Source organism: Thamnophis elegans, chromosome 7 (assembly GCF_009769535.1).
Source record: "Thamnophis elegans isolate rThaEle1 chromosome 7, rThaEle1.pri, whole genome shotgun sequence".
In the NCBI taxonomy this organism is placed as follows: domain Eukaryota; kingdom Metazoa; phylum Chordata; class Lepidosauria; order Squamata; family Colubridae; genus Thamnophis; species Thamnophis elegans.
The window spans coordinates 28,099,668-28,126,053 of NC_045547.1; the positions used below are offsets into that span (position 1 = coordinate 28,099,668).

The window sequence follows — 26,386 nt, forward strand, 5'->3', positions numbered from 1 at the left end:
GAAATGAGCAGGATGCAATATTATAATTGGAGGTACAATGATATAGCAGAGAACAGCTAATAAATGCACGCATGAAGATGAAAGTGTATTGAGGAAGAAACTAGCAAGCCAGGAAACAGAATATTTGGGAACAGAGAGGACTGTTTTGTAAACAATTTGCATGTGGTCCTACCTAGAAGCTGATTTTGATCTGGAACCATCCAAATGGTTGGAAGTACGTATGAAAGTAATAGTAGATTGGTGAAAATTGCATTCGTATTCCAATGAGTTGCGATAATAAAAAAGTAGGTACTTGATTATTGGGCATAGGGCAATTGCATAATATTCAGAATGAATGTAATCTAGGGAAACAAGTTATTTCTTAGCATGACCTGAATGGATGGGTCAGAATAAGAGAAGACAGTATAGGAAAAGTGGGAATGAATATGGAGATTGGTAAATAAGTATCTGAAGAAAGTTTTGTTTCAAATACACAGTTTATCCGTAAACCTATTCATTAGCACAGATGGCAAAGAAATGAAGATAAACTTGAAGCATGATTGATTATTTCTAATGAAAGATTGAAATAATTAGCAAAGGATCCAGAGAGGTAGAAGAATTCTGAATGGGGGAACAGGCCATTTCTGATTGTGTCAAGAGTGAATATTAGGGAAGAAACAGTTTGTAAAGAAGGATAAATTTATGTCAATATACTTTGTTGGTCACTCAAAAGACTGGAGGAAAGCATATTAACGTGATCTGAGGAAGATTCTAAACAGTTAGGAGCCATTAAAATTAATATAGCAAAGAAAATTTACAATGATTTTGATGAAAATAAAACATGGCTTTGCAAGTTCAGTGAAACCTTGATTTCGTGGGCCTTGATGTACTGGATGAAATTTTAATCCTATTTATTTCATTTAATGCTGTTTGCATAATGACTTCACTGCAGCTTATGTCCTCTCTGATTTAATGGATAATTAGAATAAGGAATATCCCCTCCACACAAATGCTACATTAACTGAGGTTCTACTATAAATGAAAATAATTAAACAAGGATTTTACAGCAGAGGGAACTGAGTTGAATAAAAATGATGTGAAATGATATTAAATTTTAATGAAGTTCTGGAAGAATTATTTTGGAAAGCTATATGGGAATGATAATGAAACATCAAACAGTTGAGATGAAACAAATGCCCCATACATTTAACATCCAAGATAAATAATACAGAAAGGAAATGTTAAGTATTGTGAGGATGTTGAAAAATGATAAGGCTGCAGATGTTAACTGGATAATTGGAAAAAAATGTGAACATATGGGTGTAGTTTGCTTATGGTATGCAACTTATTTAAATTGATCCAACCAGATAGATATGCTCCAGATCCTGTCAATCAAACAGTGCCATCTTATAAGATCCAGAAAGTGCATCTATTCAGTTGCAATGCTTGCTATCTGGAATAGTATTCCCCACCCACAAGAGATTTGCACACCTGCCACCCTCATGATATATAGGAAACTACAACAAATCTGATTGTTCTCTAAGGTCATGGAATATGTAGTTGTGGAGCCCACATTAGTAGTGCTTGCTTTATAGCTGTATATTTTATTCTTCCAGTCAATCATAATCTCTTTTTCTATTTGTTTCTTTTTATCCCTAAGCTACCCAGAATCATGGATTCAGGTAGCCTTGACATTTCACAAATAAATATAATGCAGACAAACCCTGACTGTTTCCTCAAGCATTTGGGTCGAGAGGGCAGGCTAGCCCTGTTGTTGTCTGAAAATGCCTGCTTTAGGTTTCAATTTAACACTCAAGACAGTTGCTATGAAATTAATAATTTACTTCAAAGTTACACAGATAACACACCAGGGAGGATCATAAATCAACACAAAGTCTCTGAGGAAGAAAACTTGCTTTACTGGTTTTTCTTTCAGCCCGGAAAAAGTCCCAAATCCAGTCTGAGTTCAGAGAGCCGTTAGTCAGCCAGTCCAAAGATTAGAGTTTCATGAACAAAATCAACAAGAACGTCATGAAAGAGCCAGAGATCACACAGTTGTTTGCAACAAGGAAACTGACTCAAAGCTTCATTCTGGCTGCAGACAGCTGCCCTCAGTTATGAAGGTCTCTGTTCTATTTGGCAAGAAACCTCGTTGAACATCATTGTTCTTCTTCCATTCTGAGTTTGAGGGCTTGGTGATCTCAATTCATCATCTGACTACTCCAGTTGTTTAGTTGGTACCTATGTTTGATTAGGATGACTCTTGTCATGGTGCTTCCAGAGGCTGGCATTTCAAAGGTTCAGCTGGAGCGCCTTCATCAGAATCAGACTAAATCCTCAGCAATGACAGGAGGGTATCATTAACCTGGCTTGCCATGCCTTATTGTTTTAACTGTTGAGCTTTAATCTTCGTTGGCATCCAAAGTCACTATTGTGAGAGTTATATAAATTATTTAAATAAAATAAAAGATTACCCTCATGCTAGAAAATTAGAAAGCTATTTTACCTCATACAAAGGGAAATGTAGCAAAACTGTATGTGATTAAACATGTCTTGGAAAGTGTTTAGCAGAGTGTATTCATTTTTTTTATTTATTTAGTTTGTCAAACATGTACAAGATAGCAGATATAAATATGAACATGGACATGAACAAAGGAAATGAGTACAAATAAATGGGGACAGTAGGACAGGGATGGTAGACACGCTGGTGCGCTTATGCACACCCCCTTTACGGACCTCTTAGAAATGGGATGAGGTCTACTGTTGAGTATTCGTTAAGTCCTCGACTTACAACCTAGCGGCTAGCAACAGCCAAACCGCCTCCTGATTTGTTAAGACGCGGCTTGACTAAAGCGCGGGCTGCTAGGGGCGCGACTATTGGTTTCCTTGCTTGACAGCTCCGTATAAATAGCTGTCAAGCAGGGAAGGTGCTGAACTGCCTAAGTACATAGTTTTTACCATGCTGTTGTCTGGAATAAAAGGGCTGTTGTTATTTCAGACTGCCTCCTGCCTCGTCCTTCGCCCGGACCTCTAAATCCATGGTACACAGTTTAAGGTTGAAGCTGTGGAGGTTTGAGAAAGTAACAAGGGATTCAGGTAGAGTATTCTGGCTTTGACCACTCTGTTGCTGAAGCCATATTTTGTGCAATCGAGTTTGAAGTGGTTTATTTTGAGTTTGTATCTTTGTTTGCCCATGTATTGTTGAGGTTGAAGCTGAACTAGTCGTTGACAGATAGGACATTGTAGCAGACAATTTTGTGTACTATGCTTAGGTCAGACTGTAGGCGGCGTAGTTCCAGGTTGTCCAAGCCCAAAATTTCTAGCCTGCTGGCATAAGGGATTCTATTGTGAGCAGAGGAGTAGAGTACTCTTCTCGTGAAATACCTCTGGACCTGCTCAATTATATTAACATCCGATATACAGTGTGGATTCAAGGCAGATGAGCTGTATTTGAGAATTGGTCTGGCAAAGGTTTTGTATGCCCTGGTTTGCAGTGATTGAAAAGACACGAGAGGTGACAAAAATTACAGTGTGGCTTTTTATGCCAATGCTATAGAATCATAGAGTTGATAAGGGCTATTTGGGTTGTCAAATCCAACTTGGGTTGTCAAATCTAACCCTCAGTGCAAAAATCCAAATGAAAACTGACTAGACAAGTGGCATCCTAGTCTCCACTTGAACACATTGAATAAAAGGGAACCTATCATCTGCCTGTCTCAATCTGAAATGTTCTATTTTTCTAACATTTCTTTGAAATCTTCCTTCCTTCTTTACTTTTAATCTTTTATTCTGTGTTTTGTACTCTGGAACAAGAGATAACAAGTCTGCATCTTCATCTATGTGATATTGTTTTGGGTTTTTGAAGAATCATTACATCCTTTCTCTTTTCTTGAGCCTAAATATATCTATATTCTCCAATCTGTCATCATACTGCTTGATTTCTAGATTCTTGTTAACTTTGTTGTTCTTCCCTGAGTTTGTTGTAATTCTCTGAATCCTTTTTAAAAATGTGTTCAGAACTTGGCACAGCACTCAGGATGTGATCTTTCTATTATCCCAAAGGTGTTTTTTAAAGAGGCAATTGGACTTTCTTCGTTTTCTTTGAATACATTTTGCTTCTCATCCAAGAAGCTTCTTCAGCTCTGTCTGGATGGTGGGGAATGGAAAGATTTACATTCAGAGAAGAGAAGAACCTTGGAGACCTTCTAGTCCAGCCCCCTGCTCAAGCAGAACCTATACTATTTCAGATAAATGACTGTCTAGTCTCTTTTTTAAAACTTCCAGGGATGTAGTGCCCAAATTTCTGAAGGCAAGCTGTTCCACTGGTTGCCCTCATTGTTTTTCCTTAATTCCAGGTTGCTTCTCTTTTTGATTAGTTTCCAACCATTGTTTCTTGTCCTGCCCTCTGGTCCTTTGGGGAATAATTTGACCCCCTTTTCTTTGTGGCAACTCCTGAAAAACTGTAATACTGCTATCATGTCACCCCTAATCCTTTTCTTTAGACTAGCCAAACCCAGATCCTGCAGCCTTTCTTCATATGTTTTAGTCTCCTTTGATCATCTTAGTTGCTCTTCTCTGAACTTTTTCCAAAGTCTCAACATCTTTTTTGTAGTATGGTGGCCAAAATTGGTTGCAGTATTCCAGGTGTGGTCTTACAAAGGTTTTATAAAGTGATACTAATACTTCATGTGATCTCGATTCTATTTCTCTGTTTATATAACCCAGGATTGTATTAGATTTTTTTTAGCTGCTGCTGCACACTGCTAGTTCATATTCAAGTGATCTACTGGGACTCCAAGGTCCCTCTCATAGTTACTGCTTTTGAGCCAGAGCTTGCCTGATCTGTACTTATACCTTTGATTTTTCTTTGATTTTTCTTGTTTAAATGTAAAACTTTGCTTTTCTCCACATTAGAATTCATTTTGTTGGATAATGCCCATGGTTCAAGTCTGCCAATATCTTTTTGGATCCTGAGCTTGTATTCTGGGGTGTTGACTATTCCTGCCAGTTTAGTGTCATCTGCAAATTTGATGAATTCACCTTCTATTCTCTCATCTGGGTCATTTATAAAGATATTGAAGAGTACTGGGCCTAAGATGGAGCCTTTTGGTATCCCACTGCTCACTTCCCTCCATGTGGATGAATTACCATTAAGGACTACTCATCCAGTATGGTTTGTCAACCAGCTACAAATCCATCTGGTGGTGATGTTGTCTATTCCACATTTTTTTAGCTTACCAAGAAGATACTGGTCATTTGCATTCTTTTAGAGAGTAATTGAGGCCACTTGACACATAGATATTTAGCTATGCACTTCAGGATAAACACCCTTCAAATGGTACAGAAATATGAATGGATTTCCAGAGAAAAAATTGCAGACCACAGGAGCCATTTGTGGTGCAGGCAGCACTGACTCATCCCAACAGCCTGCACCTGTATTTAATAGCAAAGGGATACAGGGCAGAAAACATCCTGCAGAAAACACAGCTCTACAAAACAGTCCTTTCAGAAGTTCCAAGAATTGGTTCCACACCAATTTATTTGCACTACTCAAGTGACACTGAGGATACAGACAAACCCCCAAGTGGTCTCAATGACTCTCTAAAAGAATGCAAATGACCAGCTGTCTTCAGGCAATATAAACCTTCCATTCCCCACCATCCAGTCAGAGTTGAAGAAGCTTCTTGGATGAGAAGCAAAAATGTTTTCAAAGAAAAATAAGAAAGTCCAGTTGCCTCTTGAAAAAGCATCTTCGGGACAAGCATGATCTGGATGACTGGGAATCTCCATAGTCATTTGTCTTTCTATTACTGCAGTCTCAAATTGCATTTGCTTTCCATGCAGCCACATGATACTGTTGGCTTATATTCAGTTTAAAGTCAAATACTGTTCCAGAGTATTTTTCACAAATACTGTTACATACAGTAACCCTAATCTTATATTCTTACCTGAAAGCAAACTTTTTATTATTATTAATGTCATATACAAAATTCAGATGATATAATTGCCAATGTCTTGCTTTCTATTTTTCCTATATTTTCCCATCCAATAGTTGAGTTCCAAGATATCAGAAGCTCATTAGAGGAGCATATTACTTTTCAAGCATTTATATAGTCCAGCATTGCTTCAACTTTATCATTTTTGTAAGCCACCAAGAGTGATTGAGAGTGACTGGATGGACATGTACATTTTGGCACAGTGGTTAGAATGCAGTACTGCAGGGTACTTCTGTTGACTACCGGTTGCCAACAGTTCTGTTCTCACTGGCTTAAGGTTGATTCAGCCTTCCATCTTTCTGAGATCAATAAAATGAGGACCCAAATTGTTGGGGGCAAAATGCTGACTCTGTAAACTGGTTAGGGAGAGCTGTATAGCACTGTGAAGCAGTATATAAGTCTAAGTCCTATTGCTATTCTTAAATAAATAAATTAAAGTCAGCTGTTTGCAGCCTAATTTAAGAGACAGACCTAACTCATGTTCCATCTTTAGAATTAACTGTCTAATCTCTCACTCTTGCATGATATTTGTGTGGATTCTGCTTGTAAAATTTTGACTCTGGCTTAGTTCTTGGAATTTTGGACTGAATTTTGGCTATTTTTCTACCTGTTCCAGTTAAAAATAAAACCAACCAGGAAAGCTTCTTTCAGAGATTTTGTTTTGGTTTGCAGCCATGATAATGCAGTGGTTATAATGCAAGCTAACTCTGCCCACTGCCAGAAGTACGATCCTGACTGTCTCCAGGTTGACTCAGCCTTCCATCCTTCCAAGGTCAATAAAATGGAGACCCAGATTGTTGGGGACAATATGCTGTCTCTGTAAACTGCTTAGAGAGAGCTGTAAAGCACTATGAAGTGGTATATAAGTCTAAGTGCTATTATTGTTCTCTGTCTGCTGTTATCTCTTGACCTTGAGTACATTAATTTCATGAGTAATTTCTATAGCAACTCTATGTGTGAATGCATAATTGGAATCAGAAGAGGACAATGTGTAAAGCAACTCAATATTTCATATTTTTGTGTCTATTTTATATAAGAATTCAAATTGATTGAAAGCTTTCTGGAGTCCTAACATCTCCTAACTCCAAGGTTTGGTCTGAAACTATGCAGCCCCTAATAGCAAATTGAAAATTGTTGCAACTATTCCCACACTCCTCTAGCAAATAATAACCTTTACAGACCTCAATTTAAATGTTTGCAAGGATTTTCTGAAATGATTCTGTTGATGTTGTTATATTGAGATCAGGACAGAGGTTACACTTTTGCTAAACTAAACTTAAGAGTACTTTTGGAGACTTGATGGTAAACCCCCCCCCCCCTCTATCTATCTATTCTCAACCAAGCTATATTGTATTTAGCAGAAATTAATTCTGAATAAATAAAATGAGACCATACAAGTCAATTAAAGAATGTTATTGGTTTTGGTACCAGATGTATGGGAAATCTGCCAAAACATCTTCAAACATTTCCAAATCTACAGTTCTGTAAAGATATCAGTCAACAATTCTTAACATGTCAAACCAACATGGTTATATTAAAGGTAATCAATTCATCTAGAAACTTTCCAGTTATAGAAATACATACATAAATATTTGAGGAAATTAGAAAAATTGGAGGTGGGCGAGCAACCCTAGCACAGAATGTTACCAATAAACAAACTATTTTTATTCTGAACAATTAAAATGACTGTACAAACAATTGCTAAATTAGAACCCATTTTCTCTTTTAATTAAAAAAGGCTTTCAGTCTATTTATAGAATTCATCCAAGAGGTGCATTTAACTTGCATTCTTCTTTGAGCATGTCAGCACAGTAATAAAAATATAGGACTGGGGATTGGAATGGAAGAATAATCAAGGAGAATTTTTTTAAAAAGATTAATTGGATGTCTTTCTTTTTGATATTTCTTTCTTATCATGGGTCTCTAGCAACTACTGTAATTATCTGAATGTGCAGCTTCATTCAGCTCTTGACTTTCAAAGGCCAAACTGACCTCATTTTAAAAGAGTGTTGGTGACTTCGGCCAAAAGTAGATTGCTGTGCAGAATTATGAGTGCAAATAAAGGTCAGGACTCATGACAGGAGAATCTATCTCATGGGTCCATCCCATTTTTGTCTCCCACCTACTCCTCTCTAATCTCACCATAAATATGGCACATGACCTAAGGAACTTGGGAAATTACAGCACATATGACTGTATAAGCCATCTAGATGTCTATGGAGATTCTCACTCATCCAGGTCATGGTTGTCCCAAAGGTGCTTTTTTCAAGAGGCACCTGGACTTTCTGGTTTTTCTTTGAAGATGTTTCGCTTCTCATCCAAGAAACTTCTTCAGCTCTGACTGGATGGTCAGATGATCCTTCCATTCCCCACCATCCGGTCAGAGCTGAAGAAGCTTCTTGGATGAGAAGCAAAAATGTCTTCAAAGAAAAACCAGAAAGTCCAGTTGCCTCTTGAAAAAAGCATTTTTGGGAGCACCCGCTATACCATATCAATGTTAAAACCATAGAGTGTGTTCCCTATCTGTTTATCAACTCTGTTCTTTCCATTCTCAGTTTCCTATAAAATTAACACAATTAATATGTTATGATCTTTGGAGCACAAGACATTATAACAAAAAGATTGGTTATTCAATAATTGATCTGGAGTTAGATACCAGCTCATTTAAACGCTGATTCATACCAGTGCATCATTAAGTGGAGACTTTGATGAAAAAGGCCAACTTTAAATCTTAATTAGCTTTATAAATGTTTCACGGTTGACTGGCCTCTTGCTGCTGGAGTACACGACACTCTGCCTTTAATACACAGGCTTCAGGGACATTCACACAGATGGTGTGCCTAAGTTTTCCTCCTATAGCTTGATTTAACTTCACTGAAATTTCCCTAATACTCAACCCTGTATAGTTAGTAAGAAATCTTTATTAAACCCAAAGGCTGCAGACAATTTGAACAGTTGATTGTTCACTATCAGGAAAAAGTTGTTGCCTGTTCTTAATAATCTCTTACTTTAAATTCAACCATTCTGTCTCCCATGCCATAAAAAAAATCCTGCTTTGTGCTTCTTCTAAAGAGGAGGTACATAATATAATGAGGATTATATAAACGATAAATGTGATAGGGATTATTAACAATGTTAGCGTAAACTGGATCAATATAAATGAAACTTAGTTAAACTTGCTCATACATAAAAGAGAAATGTTTAGATAGAACAAGAAAGATATAGATGAAGGTAGAGATAAAGATGAGGAGTTAGGCATTTTTTTAAATATATACGTTTGAACAATATAATAAGGATTACTTAAATTTGAGAAATGTGATAGAGATTACTGATATTGCTATTGTGAATTGGATTAATATGAATGATACCCAGAACCAACTCTGTTCCTACACAATATAAATGTATAACTTTAAAAAAAATATACTAAAAAAAAAAAAGAAATCCTGCTTTGTGCTTCTTATTTGATGCTGTATAATAACCAGTGGTGGGATTCAAATTTTTTTACTACCAGGTCTGTGGGCGTGGCATGGCTTGGTGGGCATGGCTTGGTGGGTGTGGCAGGGTAAGGATACTGTAAAATCTCAATTCCCACCCCACTCCAGGGGAAGCTTACTGCAAAATCCCCATTTCCTCCTGATCAACTGGGACACAGGAGGCAGAGAATAGATGGGGGCAGGCCCAGTCAGAGGTGGTATTTACCGGTTCTCCGAACTACTCAAAATTTTCACTACCAGTTCTCTAGAACTGGTCAGAACCTGCTGAATACCACCTCTAGTAACAATATTCAAACATATTTTTCTATGCTCTAAATGTGGTGTGTGTGTGTGTGTGTGTGCGCGTGCGCGTGCGCGCACTGTTCAATAAACTCTTTTCTTCATCATCATATAATCAAAATAATTTTAAAATGGAGATTGAGAAAAGGAGGGTTATGACACCTGCAAAATAACTGATCACACATTTGATTCTTTGGTGAGAATCTATTAAAATGAAATAGATGTCGTTTTCGTTCAACTACTATGGTGGAGATTGGAAACAGTTTCCACTTAACCCATGTCTTTCACAAGGTAATGTGGGTGCCTGATCTTTTATTTGTCAGCCAATGTCTATGTATATTCTTCCTAGGAGGAAATGAATCAAGTTATTGAAATAAACACCTCAGAAGGAAGCATGAAAAGGGAAGGGGTGTGGAAACTGGTCTTTTTCACCAATGAAACAGGAAAACAAATATTGTTTGTTTGTAAAAGTTTTACTGAAGTGAAATCGCTCTTGTATAGCCTATTTCTGTGACAAGTTTATTTAGAGATAGATCCACTTTGCACAATAAGATCCAAGCTGTTTAAGATTACAGTGCATGCTGCAGTATAATATTTACATTTTCCTGGAAGAAAGTCCTGATAATTCATTAAGCCTTTTCTTGACTAGATATATATCAAAATCGTGATGCAAGATTCCAGGGTTGGGTGAGAGAGCTCAACAGTGATCCAGCACTGGGAATCTGGTAAAAAGGAACAGATGATAGGCTAGTCAATTTCAATCTAGTATTCAAACTAGTCAATTTCAGGCTGCCAGAACTCCTAATCCCCCAGTTTCATATCTCTTCAGGACTTTGCAAAAAGAAAGGGAAAAAGGAAAACACGCAAGAGAATCAGAAACAAACCTTAGTCTTCTATGAAGTTGATATTTTCATGGCAAATAGGAAAGAAGAAGAGTAGGAGTCATCACAACAAAACAAAATTAAAGGCATGGAAGTTCAATGCCCAGACATAGAGCTACAGGAGAGGCCTACAGATCTCTGCCCTTCAAAGACTCTTTTTTTCAAACAAAATAAAATTACAGCTCTTCTGTTATTATAACTGGGAAAACAGTACTTTCATACTGGTAAAAGCTGGACTGGTTCAGCATCAGCAGAGGCTGCCTCTGAGATTGAGGTTATAAAATACTGTATGCCCTCAGCAAAGTTTGAGAGGCTGCCACAGAAAGGAGGGGGTCGAGCTATTTTTCCAAAGTACCTGAAGGCCAGACAAGGAATAATGGATGGAAACTGAACAAAGAGAGATTCAATACATTTCTGGAAATAAGGAGAAATTTTCTGACAGTGGGAGCAATCAACCAAAGGAACAGCTTGCTTTCAGAAGTTGTGGGAGCTTCATCACTGGAAGCTTTCCAGAAGAGACTGGACTGCCATCTGTCAGAAATGGTGTAGGGTCTCCTGATTGGGCAGAGGGTTGGACCAGATGATCTACAAGGTCCCTTCCAACTCTATTAATCTATTAATCTGTTAGGTGTAACTGGAGCATCCTTGTGCCAAGCAAGCTGGCTGAAACCTTATACTGGCATATTGTTCAATCAAAGAATCTCAGATGTAAAAATCTGTCCCTTCATTATCAGCAACTCAACCACACCCATTCAAAGTATCAACAACCTAATTCTGGGAAGAACACCAAACCATAGAACAATTTGAATTTCTCTAGTGTTTCCATTAATTTTTAATTGCCCATACATTTCTAAGTGCTTGGCCTTTGCTTCTCAAAAGACGTTCTGAAATGTATGCTCTATGAAACTTGAATAAGGAGCAGGTCAGGAAGGATAATTTTATAACTAGGTCAGAGAAACTGAATGTTTTAGTCAGCTCCCTTCTTTACTTCTTGCGGTCTCTCTTTTCCGCTCTCTCCTTTCTCTCCCTAACCTCCATCCATCCATGTCCCCCTTTTAAAGCACCTTTACTAAATTGACAATATAAAAACTCATCTGTATTTTTAGAGTTGGGGAACATTGATATAATATTTATTATTTATAAATTTACATAACATGTTTCATTTTAAAAAAAAGAAAGTTAAAGAAAGAAAGAAAAAACTCTGCCAAGACACTGAGTCTAAAAATAATAATAGTATATTTGCAGCAAGAAGTTTGGCACATTGGCTATGAAAAGCAAATGGTACTCTATGACTTCTTGTCCCAACCTACCATACTTCCCCCATTCTAAAGAAAATGACACTGGAGAAGAAAAATTCTTAGTTGCTATGGCATTCAGAGCAGTTGTGAGACAAACACGATATGATAAGTATAGGAAAAAAAATAACCATTTTAAGCAGTTCACATTGGCATACTGACCATTTTATATTAATGCAATGGTATAATATTTACTATGGCAGTCTTTACCTGCCTCTTGTATGTGTTGAGTTACAAACAAATAAATAATCCATAGAATTCCTTTAATTGTTAAAGATAATGTGGTCAGTTGGGTTTGTTGTGTGGGTGCCTTCAAGTCAGTCTCCAGGTCAGAGGTGGTATTCAGCCAGTTCTGACAGGTTCTGGAGAATTAGTAGCGGAAATTTTGAGAATGGGGAGGGAATGGAGATTTTGAAGTATCCTTCCCCTGCCACACCCACAAAGCCATGCCCACAGAACTGGTAGTAAAAAAATTGGAATCCCACCACTGCTCCAGTTGATTGCCTAAACTAGTCCCTGCAATTGTTCTGGTAAGATTTGCAGAAGTAGTTTGCCATTGTCTTCTTCTCAGAGCAAAACTTGTGTCTAAAGTGGGATTAGAAGTCTTTGTGTCTAAAGTGCCTTTGTGTCTGAAGTGGGATTAGAAGTCACCATCTCCTGGTTTCTAGCATAGTGCCTTAACTCTACACCAAACTGGCTAATGAGATGGTTTACAGTATATACAATAGCAGAGTTGGAAGGGACATTGGAGGTCTTCTAGTCCAACCCCCTGCCTAGGCAGGAAACCTTATACCATTTCAGACAAATGGCTATCCAACATCTTCTTAAAGACTTCCAGTGTTGGGGCATTCACAATTTCTGGCGGCAAGCTGTTCCACTGATTAATTGTTCCAACTGTCAGGAAATTTCTCCTCAGTTCTACGTTGCTTCTCTCCTTCATTAATTTCCACCCATTGCTTCTTATTCTATCCTCAGGTGCCTTGGAGAATAGTTGGACTCCCTCTTCTTTGTGGCAACCCCTGAGATATTGGAACACTGCTATCATGTCTCCCCTAGTCCTTCTTTTCATTAAACTAGACATACCCAGTTCCTGCAACCGTTCTTCATATGTTTTAGTCTTCAGTCCTCTAATCATCTTTGTTGCTCTTCTCTGCACTCTTTCTAGAGTTTCCACATCTTTCCTACATTGTGGCGACCAAAACTGAATGCAGTATTCCAAGTGTGGCCTTACCAAGGCATTATAAAGTGGTATTAACTCTTCACGTGATCTTGATTCTATCCCTCTGTTTATGTAGCCTAGAACTGTGTTGGCTTTTTTGGCAACTGCTGCACACTGCTGGCTCATATTTAAATGGTTGTCCACTAGGACTCCAAGATCCCTCTCATAGTTATTACTGTTGAGCAAGGTACCACCTATACTGTACCTGTGCATTTCGTTTTTCTTGCCTAAATGTAGAACCTTACTCTTTTCACCATTGAATTTCATTTTATTAGATAGTGCCCAATGTTCAAGTTTGTCAAGATCCTTCTGTATCTGAAAGCGTATCTTCTGGAGTGTTGGCTATTCCTGCCAGCTTGGTGTCATCTGCAAATTTGATGAGTTTATTCCTCATCCAAATAATTGGTGAAGATATTGAAAAGTAATGGGCCCAAAAAGAGCCTTGGGGTACTACACTGCATACTTCCCTCCATGTAGATGCAGTTCCATTGAGGACTACACGTTGAGTGTGGTTGGTCAGCCAGTTGCGAATCCATCTGGTGGTGATGCTATCCAACCCACATTCTTTTACTTTATCTAGTAGTAGGTTATGGGCTACCTTATCAAATGCCTTACTGAAGTCCAAGTAAGCTATATCGACGGGATTCCTCTGGTCCACTAATTTTGTCACTTTGTCAAAGAATGAAATAAGATTAGTCTGGCATGATCTGTTTTTGACAAACCCATGTTGGCTTTTGGCTATTACTGTGCTTACGTCTAGGCATTCGTTAATTCGTTGCTTGATTATCTTTTCCACAATCTTTCCTGTATTGAGGTCAGACTGATAGGTCTGTAGTTTCCTGGATCTATTTTTTTTTTTTTTTGAAGATGGGAACAACATCAGCTCTTTTCCAGTCCTCTGGCAGTTTCCCAGTGCTCCAGGATCTCTGAAAGATATAGTTCAGTGGTTCTGAGATCTCGTCTGCCAGTTCCTTCAGAACCCTGGAGTGTAATTCATCCGGTCCTGGTGATTTGAACTCATCTAGGGTAGACAGGTGCTCACCATTTTCTTCCCTATTTCAACTTGTGTTCCTAATCTGATTTTTGTGGTGCTGTTTTTGATAGGTTGGACTGTTTTATCTCTTTGTGTAAAGACAGATGCAAAAAATGAGTTAAACAGTTCTGCTTTCGCCCTGTTGCTTGTCACCTTCTTGCCACTTTCTCCCAGCAATGGAACAATTGTTTCCTTAACTTTTTTCTTGTTTTTAACATGTTGGAAGAAGCTTTTTTTGTTATTTTTTACTTTTGTGGCAAGCCTTTCTTCATTGTGAGCCTTAGCTTTCCTCACTTCATCTTTACAGGCTTGGGCTATTTAGTGATATTCTGTCTTAGTTATGTCCCCCTCTTTCCTCATCTTTTTTGTCTTTTAATTTGTCAGAGAGTTCTTTATGCAGCCATGCTGGTTTCTTTTGGAAGCTGTTATTTTTCTTCTCCATTGGTATTGTGCTAGACTGGGTTTTTATAATCTCATTTTTCAAAATTTCCCAAGCTTCTTGAGTTATTTTCCCCTTGAGAATTCTCATCGATGGAATTCTTCCCAAGCTCTCTCTAAGTTTATTGAAATTACTGTAGCTCTCTTAAAGTCCAAGACTCTAGTTTGACCTTGTTCTACTACTTGTGTTTGCATAATGTTGAATTCCAATATTGCATGGTCACTTGCCCGCAGGGTTTCTGTGGCTTCAACACCTTCTATCATTTCCTCTCTGTTAATGAGAATTAAGTCCAATATGGCTGATCCCCTTGTTCCCTTCTCTACTTTTTGGGAAACAAAGTTGTCTGCTAGATTTGTTAGGAACCTGTTGGATCTTTCACTTGGTGCAGAGTCGGTTTCCCAGTTAATGTCAGGGTAGTTAAAATCCCCCATTACTATTGTGGTGTGCTTCTTACATACCTTAGTTAGCTGAGTAGCAAAAAGTTCATCTACCATAACAAACATCCAATTCATGGACAAATTTTATTGTTATGAGGACAGAGCAAAACAGCACTAAGTTAGGATTCGAAGACTGGAAACATCTGTGATATCAGTATTGGAGGCTAAAACATATGAAGAATGGTTACAGGAACTGGGTCTGTCTAGTCTGGTGAAGAGAAGGATTAGGGAAGACATGATAGCAGTGTTCTGATATCTCAAGGGTTGCCACAAAGAAGAGGAAGTCAAGCTGTTCTCCAAAGCACCTGAGGGCAGGATAGGAAACAGTGGGTGGAAACTAATCAAGGAGAGAAGCAACTTAGAACAAAGGAGAAATTTCCTGACAGTTAGAACAATTAATCAGTGGAACAACTTGCCTCCAGAAGTTGTCAATGTTTCAACACTGGAAGTTTTAAAGACAATGTTGGATAACCATTTGTCTGATGTGGTGTAGGGTTTCCTGCCTAAGCAGGGGGTTGGACTAGAAGACCTCCTTCTTAGGTAGCATTCCCAAGAAGATTCTATAGGAAATACCCTATTCAGGAAGATTATAATATTGAAATGTGCCCTAATTGGTATCTTCACACTGGATATATACAGAATATGTCAAGCAGTGGTGGGATTCAAATAATTTAACAACCAGTTCTCTGCCCTAATGACCAGCTGGGCATAACTCAGTGGTCATGTGAGTGTGTGGGCTGGCCAACTCAATGTCACTCACATCGATGGGCGCTTTGCCTTAGCTGTGACAATGTGATAAAGGTTAAGCAGAGAGGCAGTTTCTGTAAGCAGGGCAATAAAGATGAGGCTAGAAACAACACCAGAATGTTTCCTTCCTGCCTTCCTTATAGGATTAGCCCTGTAAAGTGGGGGGGGGGAAACAAAATGAGATTTCTTCCAACAACCAGTTCTCCAAGCTGCTTAATAACTTAACAAATGGTTCTCCTGAATAGGTGCGAACTGGCTGAATCCCACCACTGATCTCAAGATACCCAAGAAAAACAATATAAGAGTCTCTGAACAGAGGCCTAATGTTCTCTGTCTGTTCTCTGTCTCTATAATGAGGAGCAACTATATTCATGACAATTCTGGAAGACAGCAAATCAGCAATTTCACCTATAAAACTGCAGCTTCTGCCTAGCCTTTGCTGACATGATATCTGGTTTACTGTCTTCCAAACTAGACAGTTCTGCTGAACAGAAGCTCTCAGTTCTTGATTTAGATGTATTTTTTGTAAAACAGTATTCAGTATACTTGGGTTCAAGGAAGGACAAGTAAAAACGATTTTTGTGAGGGTGCTAGCTTTTGGCGTTGGCACAGAAAGTATCCACTTTTAGATCTTCTAAATGGAGGCAATGGTGAAGATAGGAAATATAAGCAAGATGTTAATCGGCAACCCCCACACTCAAACTAGGAAGAAGCTATACAGACATTTGACATAGTACTGATAGATAAAAATAATTTAATGAATATTAGGGGAAACCACTTCTGTCAATATGAGAATGCAGTTTCCTCTTATGCCAAGAGCAGTTTAAATTTGGCACTTCTTTTTCCTCTCTTTCCCATGGCTTGCTTGGTAATTCTCAGGCTTGATATTACGTGGTTCTTGGGTTTGTTGACAGAATCAGCATTCCAGCTATAGGAAACTTTTAATTCTCAATGTAACTCCCAGACCAACTGTTGGAGGCTCCCAAGACATTAAAAAAGTATTCAGGAGACAAACTAAACAGTGTAATGTTATATAGTTCATTACAATACGCACAGCTATTTAGGTAACACTCAATTGTCTCATCTGACCCATTTTCATCACCTCCCCTCACTTTTCCCCCTTAGAATTCTGAAACTGATTGAGTCATGTTTTGCCTTCACACTTCCATGTTGCACACATTTTCAAAAGACAATCTTGATTGTTCCAAAATTGGACTCTCCAGTTCTTTAAAATTCTGTATGAAACATTAAAAAAATGTCAAGTTCCATTTAAGCCTCAGAATTATTGAGTTGGAAAATAAATGTCTAAATAGAGCTGTTTTTTGTTAAAAAAAAGGATTCACCTGATGCTTCTCAGATGTATAGATGTTATAAAAACTTTCAAAACTATTCTTAGTCATTACTAGCAATATTTTTTTTAAAAGAAAATATAATCCTATCTTAAGTGTGAAGAGTTGATACGCAAACTGGCTTTCATGTATATTTCAAAGTGCCAATTATCATCTGTAGTTGTTTATGGCTTGGGATCTGGATATTTACATAGGCTCTGGCAAGGTCAGCACAAGGGATTCAGTTTGGTATAGTGGTTAAGACATCAGGCTAGAAACTTGGAGACTGTGTGTTCCAGTCTTCCCTTAGGCTCAAAGTTAGTTCAATCATGCCTGATCCTTGGAGACTGGCTGGACAAATCTCTGCAATTTTCTTGGCAAGGTTTTTCAGAAGTGATTTTCCTTTGCTTCCTTCCTAGGCATGAGAGAGAGTGACTGATCCAAGGAAGGAAGCAATGACAAATGATTTATGTGGTGTTCTGGTGTTTTTTAGAAGAAAACAATGACCAGATCCAAAAACCCATGACCAGTGACCACTCTTACTTAGGTCTAAGATATCTAAAAATAAGGCAAGCAAGCAAGTCATTCCAACTCCTGTACTCAAAATCCCACTTTGGAGATATCACTTACTATTCAGCCCTTGTTGCCTTCAGCTGCCCATTAAAAGAAAATAACAAAATTGCCCATCCCTGACCCACAACACAGGTATACAAATCACATTCCAAGAACTGATGTGGTCCCCACCTCCTAATTAATTGCCTCTGTTTTTTGGCAAGTAAGATAAAATTAACCTGAGTTGACTTCAGGAGAGGTTAAGTTGAGGAAATGTAAGATGAGTGAAATTAAAATGGGTTTTATGAAAAATGTGAGTCTTATTCTGGACATCTTCCCTTTTTGTATAGGTTTTCTTCTCCTTGAATTTCCCATATGTAGCCCCACATTCCTGAAGTTTCATGTGCTGCTGCCCATCTAAAACAGGTTGTATATCCATCTTATGAACCATGGTGGTGCAGTGGTTAGAGTGCAGTACTGCAGGCTACTTCTGCTGCCTGCTGCCTGCCTGCAATTTGACAGTTCAAATCAACTCAAGGGTGACAAAGCCTTCCATTCTTCTGAGGTGGTTAAAATGAGGACCCAGATTGTTGGGGCAATGTGCTGACTCTGTAAACCACTTAGAGAGGGCTGTAAAAGCACTGTAAAGCAGTATATAAGTCTAAGTGCTATTGCTATTATAAAGTCATATTTGAAGACATATGCTCTCATGTTACTAGGTGAGAAAATGAGGAGTAAAGGTAACAATGAGCTCACCAAACTACGTTACCACAGTGGTACAATGATACCTGTTTTTCCATTATTCCAATACTTACAATAATTCAAGCATAACCAAAATAACACATTTCATCCATATTTACCATCAACTACAGTGTTTCCCTGAAAATAGGACAGAGTTTTATTTTCTTTTGACCCCTGGAATAAACACTTGACCTTATTTTCAAGAAGGTCTTATTATTTTTGAGGTGCAGGAGGCGGCAAGTATAGTCACCACATGGCTGTTGCTGTGTTGCAATATTTTGGGGGAGAGCTTATTTTGGGGAAGGGCTTATTTTAGCGCATGCGCTCCAAAGCCCGATTGGGTTTATTATCCAGGGAGGTCTTATTTTTGGGAAAACAGTGTAGTAAACACTGTTTCATTCATTGGAACTGGAGTTGGACTGACTTCATCTAACTGGTGAAGAGAATCATATTCAAATCTCTTACAATGTCAGAGAGAATGTTCATCCCAGCCAAAACTTACTTGCAATTACCACAGAGTTGATTTGAAGTAAGTTTAAATCAAAGGCTCTTTCAGTCGTAGATGCAAAAACAACAATACCGCAACCCTCATAGCACCATTATACAATGAGATCATGGAGATAATGGATAGATGACTTTCATGTACTCTAGTAGTTATTCTTTTTGTTTTTTTCTGAGTGTTACAGTTTCCAAGGTAATCATTGTTTGCTCATGTAAGATTTGTGTGTTCTCATTTATATTAAGAATTAAACTTCCATGGGACTTGAAAGGCAATTTTGATGTTATCTGTGCTCTGCTTCTCAGCGTGTGCTGTCATAAAGCCCGGGGTTCTTTTTTTATTTCGAGATATTATAGCCTGAGCTTGCATGGCTATCAAGCAACTTGAATGGATTGGAGATGATGTGTCAGATGGATTCTGAACTACCCCGCAGTCTAGTGTCACAAAACACAAAGAAATACAATGAAGACAACACACGAGGGATTTGCTTTATAGAGTTTATGTGTGAAAAAAGAAAAAAAATGGAAAAAAAGATTATTTACAGATAGGGAAGCTTGATTTATGAGATAACTGCAAAACATATCTCTAAATATGGCACTGAACATGTGCAAAATAGAAAATACAAAACTGATAGAATAGAGGCCAGCTTTGTTAGCTTATGGTCTCGCTATATGTCTTTGCCTAAAATTTTTTTCAAGGATTGCAGAATGTTTCTGACTTGCCTTCCCTCTTCAATATTCTAACAGTCCAATCAAAATGACTGGTTCACATGGCACTCTAAACCCATGATGGTGAACCTATGGCACTTGTGCCAGAGATGCACGCAAAGCCCTCTCTGTGGGCACATGCACCATTGCCAGCTGGCTTCTGGTGCATGCATGCACGCTACTCAGCTGATCTTTGGACATACCAGAACCCTGGAAACTCAGGTTGTCAGCGCTCCGGCACACAAAAAAACCAGTTGGTTGAAGCACACCATATTTAAGGGGCCCTCCAACCAGCACCGACTGCGACCTGCCGGAGAGGTAAGAGGAGAACCACCGTAAAAAGGTGCCTCCCACTCCCACCTTTGCCAGCCATTGCAGAAGGATACCATCGAAGGCCGCTGAGAGGTCAAGGAGCACCAGGATAGAGGAATTTCCTCCATCCCTGGCCCGCCAGAGATCATCGGTCAGTGCGACCAAAGCGGTTTCGGTGCTGCATCCAGGCCTGAAACCAGACTGAAAGGAGTCTAGATAATCTGCTTCATCCAAGGTCCATCGGAGTTGAAGGGCCACCACCTTCTCGACAACCTTCCCCAAAAAAGAGAGGTTGGAGACCGGATGATAGTTCTTAAGAATAGTTGGTCCAGAGAAGGCTTCTTGAGGAGGGGTCTCACCACCACTTCCTTCAAAGTTTGCGGGAAGGATCCCTCCTGCAAAGACGCATTTGTAATCATCTGGATCCAGCCTCGTGTTACCTCTCTGCTGGTCAAGACCAGCCAGGAGGGGCACGGGTCCAGTAAGCAGGTAGAGGCACTCATCGCTCCCATGGCCTTGTCCACTTCCTCAGGGGTGACAAGCTCGAACTCATTCCAGGAAGTCTGATCAAGACTCTCCCTCAGCATCTCTGCTGATATTGTCCAAGTGGAGTCCAGGTCTACCCGAATCTGAGTGATTTTGTCCGACAGAACTGCGCGAACTCCTCAGCCCTTCCCTGTAAGGGTTCCCCCGCATCCTCACTCTTCAAGAGGGAGCGGGTTATCCTAAACAGGGTGGCTGGGCGAGATTCTGCGGACGCAATAAGAGCGGAAAAATGTACACATTTTGCCACCCGTATCGCCACTAAATAAGTCCTAATAAAGGCTTAAAAGGGGTATAACCTAGGTGCCCCCATGATAACCTGCGCAGCCACATTCTGGACCAGCTGAAGCCTCTGGGTGCTCTTCAAGGGCAGCCCCATGTAAAGAGTGTTACAGTAGTCCAGGTGAGAAAGGACAAGGGCATGATTGACTCTGCACAGACCATCTTGATCCAGGAAAGGGCGCAACTGAAGTACCAGGAGAACCTGGTAAAAGGCCCCCCTGGTCATGGCTGTCAGGTGTTCTTCTAAACTAAGCCGCGTAACCAGGAGGACGCCCAGATTGCGGGCTCTCTCTGAGGGGGCTAAAATTTCTCCCCCTATCATCAAAGATGGAACAAGATGCACAAATCGGGATGACGGAAGCCACAGCCACTCAGTCTTGGAGGGATTGCACTTGAGCCTGTTCCTCCCCATCCAGATCCGCAGAGCCTCCAGGCATCAGGACATCACGTCGAGAGCATTGTTTGGGTGGTTTGGGGTAGAGATGAAAAATTGGGTATCATCAGCATATTGATGATACCATACTCCAAAACCACGGAAGATCTCTCCCAGTGGTTTCATATATATGTTGAACAGGAGGGGTGAGAGAACCGACCCCTGGGGCACCCCACAAGTGACGCACCTAGGGGTTGATCCCTGCCCACCAGTCAACACAAACTGCGACCGATCCAACAGGTAGGAGGAGAACCACCGTAAAACGATGTCCCCCATTCCCAACCCCCCAAGTCGTCGCAGTAGGATACTATGGTCGATGGTATCGAATGCCGCTGAGAGGTCTAATACGACCAGGACAGAGGAGTGAGGTGGTGAAGCAGCCAGTCCATCATCAGGGCCACACTCCATTAACCCAGTCCATATTATCACAAGAGTAGTGGCCAAATGGCCAAATGACACAGTACGGTGGTCCAGGCAACGATGGTGATACCGGAGGGGGCCAGAACGAAGGACCCCCCCCCACTCCAACTGCACCCATGCCAACCACCGAAGCCATCTTCCGCTGGCATAAATATCCATGTCAGCTGCCTCAGCCACTCCCCTCTGATCCAAATTATCATGTCCATAAGAAAGGAGAAGGGGGGAGCAGTCAGGATAACACCACGGTGCAGGGTGCGGTAGCCGCAGGGATCCCAAGCTGGGCATCCCACCACCGTTGCCGACCACACCCACGCTGGCTGCAGAGATCCCAAGCCAGGTCCCCGCCACCGCTGCCACTGACCACACCCACGCCAGCTTCAGAGATCCCACGCCGGGCATCCCAGCAACAATGACCACACCCATGCTGGCTGCAGAGACCTCAGGCTGGGCAACCCGCCACCGCTGCCGCTGACCACACCCACGCGGCAGCCGCTGACGCTCTTCATTCTCCTTTCACCACCAACCGCCCCGTTTCACTCACGATGTTCAAGCTACGAAGCAGTAAATTGCAGCTCAAGGGTATCCCCGAGGTCCCAGGAAGTTCTCATAACTAGATCTGGAACCAACGATGGGATAGGGTACCCCCTGCAAGCCCTGTGAAGGACAATCATCTCCCTCAAGCTCTCCTCAAACACGACAGGACACCATCTTGGGCATGCGCACAGAGATAGTTCAGATCAAGTAAGATCAAAGGTTAATGTATTTAATAATGCATTTGTTTGTTTTCTTGGCAATCCACCGTATTCTCAGGAATCTTCTCCCATACTCAGCATGGATACTTTTCCTATTCTGCTTCTTCAAAGTCCAACTTTCACTTCTAGACAGTATCAGAGGGAATATTGGCTTGCGTGATTCTAATCTTTATAGCTTTAGACACATCGCAGCATTTGAATATTTTTTCCAAGGCCTTCGTAGTTGCTCTACCAAGTACTAGACTGCAGCATATTTCTTGACTGTTCTTTTATTGTTGATGGTTGATCCTAAGAGACAGACGCTATGTAAGACTTTAATAACTGCATCGTTAACAATAGGCTTGTTGTTGTACCTATTGTAATTAGTTTGTGTTCTAGGGATTTGATGTTTCCCAGCTTTCTCATTAATTTAGAATTGGGAAACCTTTTGGATGGGGTTATTTTTAAGATTGTAGCAACTGAGGCCTTGGTAAGTGACTCTGAAGCAAAGTGAGCTGGACCTTAGCCTACATGGGGTGAACCAAAATTCTAGGAAAAGGAAGATAAGATCTTTCTTTTTTTAGTGATGCTAAATCAATTTTTAGAAGTTATTTTATGATTTGTGTGCATTTTGTGTGTGTGTTAAAATTGTGGGGGAAAGTAATTTAGATGTTTTAAATACAAAGGCTTATTAAAGACTGTTGGTTTTGAAGATCCAGGGTTATTTGTGAGTTGAAGGCAACATGACTCCAAATAGTTGCAGGGGAACAGTGGCAAGAGAGAAGTATATCTCTGCCTCCCACTTGCAAGTCTCGTAGGAATCCAGTTGGCTTTGGTGAGAATCCTAACCATAGGATGGGATGGGACTTGGACTTGGCTTCACCCAACATAACTGTTGAGCTGCAGCACATGAGTAAAGCAAAGTTTGATTCATGTTTCGTCCACTGGTTTTTAGAAAAAGAATGACATACCCACTCCGAGGTATAAAAAGTAGAATTAAAAATGAAAAAAATAAGCTAATCTATTTTTTTCAAAAAAGAAAGAAGAGAGAGAAAGAAAGAAAGAAAGAAAGAAAGAAAGAAAGAAAGAAAGAAAGAAAGAAAGAAAGAAAGAAAGAAAGAAAGAAAAGGTAGGGAGGGAGAGAGGGAGAGATCCACCTCTTCCTGCACAATGTACTCCTAATCCATTTTAGAGGGAGAAACATGGTTCTAGTAATCAAAATGTCGACATGTGTTATGTATTCTGCAAGCCACTCTGAGGCAATAGGAGTTTAATGGCATGTAAGTTGAATTAATTAATTAATTAATTAATTAATAATATGCCACTTAATCATTTTCAGGTTCATGGGTTGGAAGATGACAGAGATACAGTTTTCTTGTACACAACCAACTTTATCCAAGCATTTCTCTAACAAGCACGTGTTAGACTGCAGTTCTCATTATCTCCAGCCAACAGGGCCACCTGGAGAGCAATAATTGGAGAAGATGAGTGTTATTAATTTATGTAGCTGTTTATCATATTTCCTTTGAAAAGGGAAGAGCATCTTACATGAGATTCACAGTAACTCCACCTGAGCATTGATATAAGTCATCAAGTATCAGTCATGTTTACAGAAGGATAGAGAGAGAGAGAAAAGGAGACAGATCAATAGAATCACTCCATCCATTCAGCTGTTGTGATGTTTTTCTCTCTCCTTGCAATATATCTATTCAACCTAATCATCATTAAAATATGCATGTAAGTTTAAAACACTGATGCCTAAGCCTTCGGGTCCTTGTCTGTTAGTATCCCTAAATGCTTTATAAATTAATAGCAGTCATAAATTTACAACTAATAATTTTATCTGAAATTATAGATATATAGGCATATTATTAATTAATTAATTAATTAATTCAACTTACATGCCATTAAACTCCTATTGCCTCAGAGTGGTTTGCCTACTACTCTCTGCCTTCATTCAGACTGAAATCAAAGAAAGTATGTTTAACTTTTGTTTCTTCCAAATCAAACAACAAATTTACCATAGGAATTATTGTTATTATTTGGGGCTATAATAATTAAAATAATTCATGTCAGAATCACCACTACACCAAAGAATAACATAAAATCTTGGATTTGGTTTCTTTCCAAGCTTATAGCTTTCTGTTATCCAGCTTCATTTCTTAGTTTTGTCCATGTGATAAAAATGATACACTTAACTTCATGTATTAAACAAAAGGTGAATATTTCCAGTTCCATCCATAAATGAAGTCTTGAACGATAATATTTTATAAGAGCTTTTAACGTTCCTTGTTCCTGACTTCATAAACCTTTTAAAGGGAATTGTAGGTGAGATGATCCTTTGCTTTAATCATCTATCCCAACATGTAATTACATTTTTAAAAATCACAAGTTGCTTTTTTGGGCTATGTTTGTGTCCATCTCTAGACAGCTTTCTCTTCTCCTCTCCTTGGTAACAGTTTTTTTCTCTTACATCATCCACTGAAAGAAGTCAGAGAGGTTATAAGCTGCTATGGGGCTGAATACATAGAAGATATGCAGATAAAAATAATATGTATAATGCCATCAGAACAATAGTTAATTGTTTCCTTATACTTTCCTTATACATCGCAGAACTGGAAAATTGAAGGTCATCTTTCTACAGTATGCCTAACTGGGTCATGGATATGGTGAATATTGCATGTGAACACCATAACTCAGTCGTCATGGGGTAAGCAGTTAACAAAAGATGAATTCTCTATTCTTACTGGTGAAGAGATTTTCAAAATGTAACACAAAAATGTGGTTACTCTGGGAACACTGTCTCTGTTTTATATTTCAAAACCTACTGGAGATAAAAGAGTGCTAAAAAATGGGAAATATTGTCATAATTCAGTGCTGATGCAGCTGACCCCTGTTGTGTGATTATGCCTTTTGCTTTTCTTTTTTTAAAAAGGAGAAGCTGAAAGTGATGCTAGTTCAATAGCTCCTAGATATCTGTTTGATCTGGACATCGCCAGGACAACAAGAGACTGTGATTATCAGATAATAATAGCCAAATTGTCAGAGTTCTGATGAAATCTAAGCCCCTAAAAAGAAATGAATTCATCCAATTTAATCCAAGTATCCTGTTCCCATTGTAGTGAGTCCTAGAAATTCCATAAGCCATAAAGAACAATAACAGCTTCTTGGTTACATTTGGGGATAACATATAGACTAAATATATGCCAGTGTATAAGGTGATTTGCTTGTTTAATCTGTGAAAATCAAGTATTTGTGACTTGTTATATAGACTTGTTATATAGCCAGTAATCCATGGTTAAGCAAACTGTGACTTAAATGATGCAGAAACAGCCTATGTCATCAAGGCTAGAAGCCATAACAACAGACAAATGTATATTTTGAATGGCTGAGAACACTAGAATTGTTGTGTGCATCACTGTATTTTGAGTCTATCTTCAGCAAAGGAACAAGAGCCCTCCTGAGTTTTACATCAGCAGTGAAAAAGCTATGACAAAATTAATGGCACAGTTTAGCAGTGTAGATCTCTCTGAGATCTATACTGAGAAAATATGAAGTTAGCTTTGGTATCACAATGAAGGGGATTATAAGAATTTCCTTAAGTATTGGAGGTGTATCTGTCCACTGCCTAATGAGTTGAAAACCAAAAAGCTTTTGAAGCTGGTACTTATATTGGCCTACCTATAATTACTGAATTTGCCTAGGACACTAATTATGATTTATAATCTAATATTTATTATATTTTAATGCTCATTAATACCAGTATTGTGGTGTGGATCGCATAACAGGTCCTGTTTTGATTGTTTTAAGTCAAATAGAATAACTTAAAAGACTTATAAGTGTATCAGTCCATGCAAAACTTTTGAACCCAAATGTGCAGAGAATCAGTCCATCATGCACCAAGAGAATCCATCAACCTTTAGGTAAACAAAAGAAAGAGCAGTTATAGTTGACAAATCAAGTAACGAAAAGAGTAAAGAATCTGTCCCAGTTCAGTTGGCTTTCCGATGAATTTACCTCCTCCTTCATATAGTAGAGA

General features: G+C 39.2%; 1 long non-coding RNA gene across 1 annotated transcript in view; it reads left to right on the forward strand.

Moving 5' to 3' along the window:
• The first annotated feature begins 2,052 nt into the window (after positions 1–2,052).
• The window catches only part of LOC116510899, a 33,031-nt gene continuing 8,697 nt past the window's right edge, over positions 2,053–26,386 (forward strand). Inside the window, exons 1-3 of the long non-coding RNA XR_004255697.1 lie at positions 2,053–2,102; positions 2,978–3,075; positions 24,961–25,057. This is a non-coding gene — a long non-coding RNA (uncharacterized LOC116510899). The remainder of the gene's footprint in view (positions 2,103–2,977; positions 3,076–24,960; positions 25,058–26,386) is intronic.